The 5,276-nt window shown below is 27.1% G+C and overlaps 1 pseudogene; it reads right to left on the reverse strand.

The window, feature by feature from the left end:
• Positions 1–2,736: 2,736 nt before the first annotated feature.
• Positions 2,737–3,194, reverse strand: LOC131933707 (centrin-3-like; annotated as a pseudogene).
• Between the last annotated feature and the right edge of the window lie 2,082 nt (positions 3,195–5,276).

Here is a 5,276-nt window from a genome sequence, read left to right on the forward strand (position 1 = left end):
GATGCTGTCCTGACGTTTGCCTGATGCTTACCTGACATTTGCCTGATGCTAACCTGACATTTGCCTGATGCTGACCTGACATTTGCCTGATGCTGTCCTGACATTTGCCTGATGTTGACCTGACATTTACCTGATGCTGACCTGATGTTCACTTGATTCAAAAACACATAGTAGCTGCACAATAACAATATTTGGTCTCACATGGGGATAATATATGTACGCAGTAATTATAATTATGATCCACACTTTGTATGTCAAAGAAAGGGAATTAATCGAGTAAATATTTAAATAAGCTAGATATCTGAGTTGTTTCCCTTATCTAGGTATGTCCCTTCTTTTATACACCAATCTATTTTTAAGTTCTCCTTGCCGCTCTATTTTTCTAGTAATTTTTAGCTTAATTTTTATGTTGATTTCAATATTCATATTTCATTTGAAACAAAAATGCCATCTGACAAGTATGAAAACGACAAATCAATGACCTACTCAATTAAAAGTCAGAAATAAGTTTTACTCTTGTGAATCTCTACCCTTGCTCACAAGCCAATGATAAACACTGGAATACTGAAGTTGATTGATGCATTTAATACCATGTGTGTTGAAATACATCGACATATGGTGTCACTCGTCCTATGTTTTACAACTGTAACCATGGCAACGATGCCTGACGAAATTTACTTTTACTTCGCGGTATTTTAACAAATGTCAACTTTTATCAGATTAGGTAACCTCATGTCATTTATGATAATTTATCTGTCATGGACCATGACTTTTGTTTTAAATAAGCAGCATGCACCCGGCATAGCCCGGGTTTAGGAAATATCTCACAATTAAAATTAAAATGTCAATATGCAAATAGCCTCTACTATTATAGTAATAATATACTCTATTAAACGTTTATACTTAAAAGACAAAATGCATTTTAGAAAATTGCTAATCACGTAAAATCGCGTGTTATGTGTTTTTTTTTAATATATATCTGACACGTCGCTTGCAATGATTAAATCTTGATAGACATTGTCTCTTGGTTTAATTCATCAGCAGCACTTTCAAATTTTTGTTCAAGGGGTCTTCCAATAATGACGTCACACTCGTAGGGGGAGGGGGGGGTCCGTAATTTTGTGACGCTGTGTGATAAGGGGGAGGGGGAGGGGTTCAGATGATGCGACGTCACACTTTTGCATTATAAAAAAGCAATGTTAGAAAACGAATTTTAGACTTTATTTCGCGTTTTAGAAAACTGTTTTAATAAATCGTAATAACAATTGATTAAAATACTCTATTTTGACAGATTTCAGAGAAGATTTTGGAAAAAATATCGATGTTTTAAAAAAAATTCAACTGCAGTTTTGAGGGGGGGTTGTAGGCTGAGGTGTGACGTCATTTTAGGGGGGCGGGTCTGGCTTTTTGTGACGATGTGTGACGGAGGGGAGAGGGGGAGGTACAAATCGTCAAATAAAGTGTGACGTCATGTATGCATGACCCCCAACAGAACCAAACACAAAATGCACCAGATGTTAAAAAAAAAAGGTGATCATATTTCATATTTAATATATGTAATGTCATTTTCATAACATAAATATCATTTTACGTTAAGGTAATGGTCGCTTATTCCTTGTCTATACCGTCTCTGCTAGTGCTTTAGTTTGGTGTTATATTCTAAAATACAAGTTATAATGTTTTAGAAGAGCTTTCATATCAGAACCAGACGCTCTTTATTGAACAGTGACAAACTTCCCACACGTGTCTGAGTGTTAAAAAGTTATGTTATAGTTTATGAAGGTACGGTCAAAGGGGGGGGGGGGGTGAGGCAGGTGGGCTGAAGTTAATGGGAACATGTTTGTAGCTTCAGGTCAGTGTGTTATATTCAGTATTACACTTTTCTTCATTGGCTCGTGAGGACCGAAACAACTTTGCAAAAATAATACTTCATTATGACGTGTAGCCTATTTTCAATTTTTTTGTTATATTCTCAACACTGGTCCCTGCATTTTAATTCACTTTTGCCAAAGTTAATACATTTATTTACGGCACATGTTTTATATGGAAAAATAATTTTTCAAAACAGATTAATCACACATTTTATAAAACCATACACAATACAAGCAATTATTTTGAACACTTTGACAAAGATCAGTTGTAAATATCTGTACAGCAGTTTTACATTGGAACCTTTCATCCCTCTCATATAACAGTTGTCATTGGATGGCCATATGTAAACAAGTATTATCATTGGTTGATTGGTGGGTCAATTCATTCACTGACAGAAGTTTCCATTGGTTGGCCATATGTAAACAAGTATTGTCATTGGTTGATTGGTGGGTCACTCATTCACTGACAGAAGTTTCCATTGGTTGGCCATATGTAAACAAGTATTGTCATTTGTTGATTGGTGGGTCGCTCAATCACTGACAGAAGTTTCCATTGGTTGGCCATATGTAAACAAGTATTGTCATTGGTTGATTGGTGGGTCATTCATTCACTGACAGACGTTTCCATTGGTTGGCCATATGTAAATAAGTATTGTCACTGGTTGATTGGTGGGTCACTCATTCACTGACAGAAGTTTCCATTGGTTGGCCATATGTAAACAAGTATTGTCATTTGTTGATTGGTGGGTCGCTCATTCAGCGACAGAAGTTTCCATTGGTTGGCCATGTGTAAACAAGTATTGTCATTGGTTGATTGGTGGGTCGCTCATTCACTTACATAAGTTTACATTGGTTGGCCAGTCGGTCACGTATCTCCTCTCATGATAGCTATACATTCCTTTTTATTGATATCATCACCATCCCTATCAAATTCATCTATCATGGCCCTTAATTCTTCATCCGTCATGTTTTCTCCCAGCTCTCTCGCTACCCTCCTGAGATTCCGAAGACTAAATTTTCCTGAGGTGTCATCATCAAATAGTTTGAAAGCTTTGAGAATTTCTCCCTGTGGATCCCTGTCTAGCATCATGTCTGTCATGACTTCATTGAAATCATCAAAGGAAATCTTTCCTGCACCCTGTCTGTCGTAGTCACTCAGAATCTTCAGTGCATCTGCGTTCTTTACATCAAAGCCAAGCGCTTTCCTAGCAACCTTTAGTTCATGGTAGGCTATGGCTTTGTCTTTATCTGTGTAAAACAGATCAAAAATTATCTAACTTCTCGTTTCTGTTCTTCTAAAAAGTTTTTTTTTTTTTTTGACATATTTAAATATCACAACTGTATTTAACATTCACATCATGATAACAAGCTGTATAATCTTTCACATAAATTATTAGTAAGAAAGTCTATTATAATCTCAGTATCACTGCCGGTTATATATATATATATATATTTTTTTAAAGTATTATAATAATATACACGTAGAAATATGTGTACTAACATTGTTTAAATAGGAAGTAATGGTTCGTCTTTAAAAATTCTTACATTAAAGCGATTGGTTTAAGGAGTATACTTGATACTAAAGATAATATTAAACACTTTGTTATATAAAAGTATAGAATAAAAAGCACAACAACATTGTCTTTTTGAACAATAAAATAATACAACAGAAAAATTATTTTACTCTATAACTATTAAGTCATTGAATTTTGCTAAATTAGAATAATTGTGAAATTAAAATTTGAGTTATTTTAATCAACTTCGTTGCATTAAATATATGGGAAATAACTCTTAAACTAACGAATTTCTTCATAACTCAATACATCATTCGCAAAATTCTTAATGACAACCTGAATTATGCATTTGTGTGTGTTTTTGTCTTATTTCGTTCTTTTCCTTTAAGTATTTTTTTATTCAGTCTGTAATTTTTTCTTCTGTGTGTTGTTAGACCCCGTCAGGCCTCTCGCATGTGTCAACTATGTTAGTAAAATTCACTAAACTGACATTACTTATAAGGTTAGGCTTGGCAGGACATGCGCTAGATGGAGTCGGTATTTTTATAGAAATTGGTATGTTATAGGCAACCCAAACAGCTGACTGACTAAACATAGAAATGTGTATAGTATGCAGCCTTTAACCAACCTATTTTGTGTCGCTAAAATCTTAGTCAAATATTAAACATATTGTTACAAACGTGTAAAGATAACATGAAGATGTGTACTTTTTCTGAGCCAGGTTTAAACAAACTTTCAAAAGGCATGCAATATAATATAATATAATATAATATAATATAATATAATATAATATAATATAATATAATATAATATAATATAATATAATATAATATAATATAATATAATATAATATAATATAATATAATATAATATAATATAATATAATATAATATAATATAATATAATATAATATAATATAATATAATATAATATAATATAATATAATATAATATAATATAATATAATATAATATAATATAATATAATATAATATAATATATAATATAATATAATATAATATAATATAATATAATATAATATAATATAATATAATATAATATAATATAATATAATATAATATAATATAATATAATATAATATAATATAATATAATATAATATAATATAATATAATATAATATAAATATAATATAATATAATATAATATAATATAATATAATATAATATAATATAATATAATATAATATAATATAATATAATATAATATAATATAATATAATATAATATAATATAATATAATATAATATAATATAATATAATAATATAATATAATATAATATAATATAATATAATATAATATAATATAATATAATATAATATAATATAATATAATATAATATAATATAATATAATATAATATAATATAATATATAATATAATATAATATAATATAATATAATATAATATAATATAATATAATATAATATAATATAATATAATATAATATAATATAATATAATATAATATAATATAATATAATATAATATAATATAATATAATATAATATAATATAATATAATATAATATAATATAATATAATATAATATAATATAATATAATATAATATAATATAATATAATATAATATAATATAATATAATATAATATAATATAATATAATATAATATAATATAATATAATATAATATAATATAATATAATATAATATAATATAATATAATATAATATAATATAATATAATATAATATAATATAATATAATATAATATAATATAATATAATATAATATAATATAATATAATATAATATAATATAATATAATATAATATAATATAATATAATATAATATAATATAATATAATATAATATAATATAATATAATATAATATAATATAATATAATATAATATAATAT

This window comes from Physella acuta, unplaced genomic scaffold (genome assembly GCF_028476545.2).
Source record: "Physella acuta isolate Inbredline_101_S28 unplaced genomic scaffold, ASM2847654v3 ptg002603l, whole genome shotgun sequence".
NCBI classification, from domain to species: Eukaryota; Metazoa; Mollusca; class Gastropoda; family Physidae; genus Physella; species Physella acuta.